The sequence below is a fragment of the Populus trichocarpa genome, chromosome 3, assembly GCF_000002775.5.
Source record: "Populus trichocarpa isolate Nisqually-1 chromosome 3, P.trichocarpa_v4.1, whole genome shotgun sequence".
Lineage (NCBI taxonomy): Eukaryota > Viridiplantae > Streptophyta > Magnoliopsida > Malpighiales > Salicaceae > Populus > Populus trichocarpa.
In genome coordinates, this window is record NC_037287.2 from 16,778,595 (window position 1) to 16,785,997 (window position 7,403).

Sequence of the window (7,403 nt, forward strand, 5' to 3'; positions counted from 1 at the left end):
TGATCATTAAAACTAATTCAAATCCTTACTATGTGTCTCGCTCTATTTTTTTTTTTATTAATGTGGGTGTCTGGGCTTACTTGCGTGTACCTCGACTAATTTCATGGACCCTGAAATTAATGATCATGTAAGTCTCCAGTGACCCTGAACCATAGTTATTAAACCCGGACCGGCCCGGCGGGTCGACCCGGTGGTTGGACCGGTTCAGGTTAGGAGAAAGACCGGTAAATGCAAAAAACCGGCAAGACCCGGTCGACCCGGCAGGTTGACCCATGACCCGAGCGACCCGGGCAAACCCGGACGAGACCTGGCGTTTGTAATGCATAAACTGTCATTTGTGAAATCAAAACTCGATCCATGAACACCAATCAATCTAACATTTTAATCCCGCAAAAACTAACAGATTTGAGTCAAACTCGGGAACAAAACACATAAAACTTAAATAACGAGCTCTGCAAGTTACTACTGACTCAGGGGAAGAGCGGGAGAGAGGAGAAGGAGGGAAATGAAGGCGAGGAGAGGAAATGATCAAGCAGTGGTTGCTGAGGACATGACGATCGCTAGTGAAGATGAGATCTGATGGAGAGAGTGATTTTTTTCCCTTTCATATGGAGAGAGAGGGGGGGGGGGGGGGGGGGAGTGAAGATTGAAGAGACTTAAGAGACAGGGAGTGAAGATTGAAGAGACAGTAATTGTCTTAGACTCTAAGCTACGTTTTTATTTCAATCCATTAAAATAATTATTTTAGTTTTTTTATTCAAAAAAATTATAAATGCATAAAGTTTATTTTACAGTTTATAATAATAAAAAATAAAATAAAACAGAAGAGTTTTTTCATAATTTTAATATAAAAAAATTATGTTTTTTAAATATAAAATAAAATTTTTTTGTTTAAATACTTCAATTTAAAAAAATAACATAGTATCTTTTCAATGTGTAATTTGAAACCCTTACATAAATATACTCTATGTTCATAAGAAAAAAATTATGTTTTTTCAACGTGGGATAAAAAACTTTTTTGGTTTAAATACTTCAACTTAAAAGCATAATATAGTATCTTTTCAATGTGTGATAAAAAACTTTTTTAAATATTTTTTAAAACTTTATTATTTACAATATAGCATATATTCACATTGATTTTTTTTTTTATTTTTTCGTATGAAATATTAAATTTTTAATTTTTTCAGGTTGATCCATAAAACCTGGGACCCGGTCCCTTGGCTGGGTCAACTCTCGGACTAGGTCTGATAACTATGTCGTGAACTTTATAAGACTCAAATTGATTATCTTAAAAAAAAAATATATATATATATATATATATTCTAAAAACCTGAATTAGACCGGTGAACTTTATCTTAATTAAGGTTATCCGGGGATGGAATAAAAATATCTTGGAACTTTTTTCCTTTTGTGTCAGAAAATCTAGATTAGTCATTAGACACCAGTTATTTGAATGATTCAGGATGGTGCCCAATTTGTTTTTTTTTTTAAAATTCCATGCGCCTGGGCAGCCCAAGCGCAGGGAATTTTAACCTGTCTTCGTGCCTGGCGCCAGCTCAGACATTTTCACCTTGAGCTGTCCAATTCTACCCCGCCCATTCCTCTTTTTTATTTCCTAGAATTGTGCACCTCGCAATTCTTTCGGTGCAGAGGATGCATGTCTTCTGCCTGCTCGTAACATCTCCACGCAAGTATATCTGGAAGTGGGAGTATGCAACTGTGACAGTGATTAATTTTTAAAATATTTTTTATTTAAAATATATAAAAATAATATTTTTTATATTTTAAAATTTATTTTTAATATTAAAATGATATAAAAAACACTAAAAAATAATTTATTTTTTTAATATAAAAAACAAGTTGAAAAGCAATATCAAATACCCCTTTAGGATTTATCCACCGCACCATCTTAGTGTTTAGTGTTAGGATAATAATTACTTTTTAAAATATTTTTTGTTTGAAAATCTATAAAAATAATTTTTTTTAAATTCATTTTAGCCAAGTTTCCATACTTGTTTTGTGATTTAGATTTAAAAACACAAAACAAGAGCTTAAATAAAAATGGTTTAGGTTTTAATTACTTAGAAAAACAAAAATCTAATAAACATGTTAATTAATCTTCCTTGATTTTTTGCAACAAGAAAAATCATTTATCACATAAATATAGAACATCTCTAAAAATATATGTAGATACTGAAAGATACCATGCCATACAAACAATGACCTAATATTAAAAGTTTAATGTTAAAAGTCTACCTCGAAATACTTGCCGTAGAAATTCTAGGAATGAAGAATGAAGGAAAGTATTGTAATAAAGAAGGAATACAAGCCATGGAGTGAGGATTCGAATTCCAGCTCTAGCAATGAAAAAGAAGAGCATTATGACAAACATGGAAAAGCACGGCCCAAACACACTGACAAAGGTTTCGTCCGGGAAGCTCTCGTGACTTACAGTCGTGACAACCTGCACGCTTATACTTGAGAATTGAGATCTAGCTAGGTACGTAGCTAGGACGAATAGGATCCACCGCCAGTGTTATAATGGAAGACGTAGTACTACAGGTGTCATCTTTGATCTTTTTCTTTTAGCTTTGTTCATCCATATCGTGTACATGTCATGAATTTAAGCAAGCTTGGCTCAACTCAAAGGGAAAAAAGTTTGAGATATGTATCCTTTTTGGATCTCGATCGGCCATAGCCATTTGGATTTAGGTTCTCGATCTCCTCGTTTAATTCCTTAATTCGAGAGGATCAATTTTGTATCAAATTTAAACACGATTTTATTAGGTTGATTATGCTGTAGTATCGCCATGAGCTAAGATATTGTGGACTAATTAAGTCGCATTATTCATACTACAACAGGTAATTTCAGGTTCCCGGTTTGTTGGGTGCAAATAAATTCTCAAATGAAGGTTTAGGTTTGGTAACGTGACGCCGTAATTATACAGCGAAGAATAGAAGATTTTTTAAAATTTTAATTCTGAATGGTATAGCTCAACTAATTAAATTTTAGGTTTCTTTTTTAGAGATCATCAATTCGAGTCTCACAAACTTTAAGGTCATTGAAAATTTACATGATTGTTAACTTCAAGACCCGTGGAATTAGTCGAGGTGTGTGCAAGCTGGTCCGGACACTTATGTTAATAGAAAAAAATTCTCAAATTCTACGGTAAAGAATATATATATTTCGTTTTTTTTTCAAGTTATTTTCCCCTTATAAACTATCAGTTTAGTTACTATATATATAGAAAGAAAGAAAAAAGAAAACATCAAGGAAAATAAAAAAAAAAATCAAAATAGCATTTTCAAGTCTAATTTGGGACCTTAGTTGGTTTTACGTATCGAACTTAGACTTATCTATCTAATTTATAGATATATTCACAAGATCTTCGGCATTATATAAAGATATTCAAGATTTTTCAGATAAATAAAGCGAGGTGAAATATGATCGGGAGAATATATTACCAGAATACCAGCAAAGTTTAGGAATGTAATTCTCTTTCAAAACGAGGGAATCGCATTCCTAAGCACATGGGAATGTGAAAATGTTCTTTCTACTTAAATGCCTTCACGTTGCAGCATGCTCTGATTTTACTAATAATAACACAAGTTTTTAGGTAATTAGTATATATGTATTTTCTAGGATATAAACTTGGCCGGTTAATATATATTGTGGCGGCTTTTTATACATAGTGATTAATATAACATGATGGTACGTCGTGATTTGTTATGGTGGATAACTGGATATATTATTTCATTGATCAAACATTAATTATACTGCTAAATTAGAGGATTAGTATATATTAATTTTGTACTCGAAATATTTTTTACATCAATTTTACTCCCAAATTATTTTGACTTTTCAATTGGAGCTTATGTTAGAATTGTTTAATGGAAAGCATTGAGCTCTATACAAAATGGCATCATGTTTTATGACAACTTCGATGAAATCATGGATGAAAAGTTTTAAAATTGGATGAAATTTTTTAATTGAGAATTTCTAAAAATACTTAATTGCTAACATTAAAAAGCAACCAATAATTTATTTTAAGATTAAAGGATTGATCCCTACTTCAATCTATATTTTAAAATTTATTATTTGTTTCTTTTATATATATTTATATGCTTATTTATATTTCATATAAAAGCCAGATTATCAAAGTAAAACGGAATGATATTAATTTCAATTACGTACATACAACATGTATTTTTATGTTGAAAATATAAAAGACGAACCAATAGACTTGGTAAGTAATCAACGTATTTTCAGGGATCATCTTGTATTAAAAAAAAATGTTTGTTTCGATAATCCTATCAAACTTTAATTAGAAATATGGTTCCTGCCATCCTACCTAGCTCTGCCCCTGCGGCTGACGAAACAATTCATCTAGACATGCTCCAATTTCACCTCAAACCTTACAAGCAAGGGATGTAAAGTGTTTTAACTGCAAGCCAAATTTGTGCTTCGAGCACGAGCACTGCCGATCAGGGATGCTCGAGCTCGGCACGCCAGATGAGTGAAATTCAATCCCCATCATTGACGAATCTCACGCGGATTAGTCCATGATTAAATGAGATCGGTCGTGCACTAAACTTGTAGTTAACTATAAAACTCTCCAAATCTAATAACTATTAACCACTCCCTTCAATCATTAATGCTCCAAATCATTACCAAAAAGTATTTGATAATCGTTAAACATGAAAGGCATGTAATTAATTATGTGACCGGCATGTTGGTTCAAAGATATAAATCTAGAAAAAAAAAAATGAATGTGTGCTAGACAAAAGGTAAGTGGACCATTTACTTTTTTATCGACAAAAGTATAGTTGCTAAGTCACGATACAGGCCCTGTATATACAATAAGATTCTTCTAGCTGTAGAGGGATACGTTTGAGCTTCATGCACCATGAGAGGATTCCCAAATTAATATCGTCTGTGAATATTGATCCTTCTTTGGTTTGATTCACCGGAATACGAGATCCGGGAGGATCTGATTAGTGCATAATATGCACTAGCATCCAAATTCTAACTAATCATCGCAATCACAAGATGGACAGGTTTACTTTGTTTGACCTTTTTATTATTATTGGTTTCTTGTACTTTAACTTGTTCGGCATTAAAAAAGTTGATGCAACGACTGTCGTTTTGTTCCCCTTTAATCCTCCCCCCCTTTTTACTATATTACTATATGAGTTCTTTTTCTATATGTGTTTAATAATAGCATTATCATTTTCTCTTAAAACTAAAGCATGTTGGAAAGGAAATGTTCGCCACCTGAAAATAAATAAATAGAAGGAAGGAAAGGAAAGGAAAGGATGCATTTGTGATCTCATGGGCTAAGGTAAAGAAAAAATCCCTTCATCCCTCGCCAAATTTAAAAAGAAAAAACTGAAAGGGGTTGAATGTTAGCCTTAAATGTCCCTGTAATCCTTCTGGTCTCCTCTTAATCTCCATACTCAACATATTCTAAGAACACACCAACTTTAAGGAGGTCATTAGAAAGAATAAATATATACATTATAGATGCATTACTTTGATTTGAATAATTCAATTAATTTTTATTTTTTTCTGTTTAGGGGAAAATCTAATTATTGCCCTTTAGGCATATCGTGAAGGATACATGACCATCAAGATCAAAGAGAAAAAAGGTGTGGCGGGCAGCAAGAGAAGACATTTTTTATGGGAAAAAAAATATATAATCCCCCACCTCTCAACAAAATACTGGCTCTATTTATTATTACAAACAAAGCTATGATTTCTCTACTAATCAAGACTTTAACAAGGTGCTCTATGTGTAATGATATCGATTCCTTTTTTTATAATCCTGAGGGCACGCACTTCATCATCATGGGTTTCATATCTTCTTAATTTTCCTGCGAAGAGAGAAGTTGATCCATTCATCACGAAGAAATGATTAAAGAAAGTTGCATTTCAATGGGATTTGATTAAACTAGAACTAAAAGGAAATCCACCCCCCTCCTTTCCTTTCCATTGTTTTAAATTCCTTTATTTTTCGTTCAAGAAAAAAAGAATTGCCAATATTTGTAGTTTTTTCTTCTTTAAGTATGGTCGACCCACCATGCACCTTCAGTGAGAACAGTTCCAAAAGCAATTGGGAACAAAAGTAGGCAATCAAGGAGCTTGATTTTACTTAAAAAGATATTAGCCTGGGAGACATGATAATCAAACTCCATATTAATGCTCAATCACATTATCTTTGGTTTTAGGTACATGTCTTGTAGATTAGAGGAGCTTTTTATACAGAACAAATCAAAAATAAAAGGCCAAAAAGGAAGATCCACTTTTGTTCAATAGACGACAAATTGTACGCTTTTGTTTTATATGTTATTCCTGTTTACTGTTTTTTTTTATAAAAAAAATATCATCTTTTTTTTAGAAAAAAATCTCTTCAAGTAAATCGCAAAGTGCTGGTGGCATTCATACGAGGACACACTTACATTGTTTATTTCCTTTTTTCACCGTGTGAAATGACATGCAAGAAGAAAGTATTCTTATAAAACCAGGCTAGTTAATTTTATGACCTGAGAATATGAAAATTAAATTTATATTATTTTTTTATTAAATTAAAATATAAATTAATCCAGTCAAATCCAATATATTCACCTAATCAAAACTTAAATGAAATATTATTTGATTTTTTTAAAAAAAATAATTAAAATAATATTATTTCAAATCAATCTACCTAACATATCATCTAAACTATAAATAAGGTTATAAACCAAACTAAGTTTTACAACCATGAAAACAAGGTTGGTAGCATAAAATGAGAGCACGAGTTGATCGCTGGTTTAATAACCATGAGGACAATGTTGGTAGCGTTAATAACACCAATAATGTTGATTGTTGGTTTAATTTCTTGCTAGTGAAAAACAACCAAAAGAGCTAAAATTATTTAAAAGAACATATAGACAATCTATCTATGACTAAAAAACCCCCCTAACTCATCATCTAAACTATAGTCACGAGAGATTTTTCTCATTGATATATTTAAGGATGTATTTTATTATCTGGTTTATTATATCAGTAATATTGTCGGTAAAAATTACATGTTATTATATTATTTGATTTTTTTTTATTCTCCTATTATAATTTCATTAGTATATCTCGATAAAAAAATTATATTCGTGTTTATTGATGGATTTAGAAATGAAAAATTTTATTATTAAAATTTACCGTAATATACTGATAAATTTTTTTATCAATATTTTAATTTGCATTTAATAATTTTTTGATTGCTTGTAAAAAGCTACCACTCCTTTTCCTCGCAGATTAATTACGAATCGACTAATACGACAATATCATCGAATCTTTTAATCAAGAACGTAGCATATATTAACCCATTATTTAAGAGTTTTTATGGCTTGAAGCGACGGAAAACCCT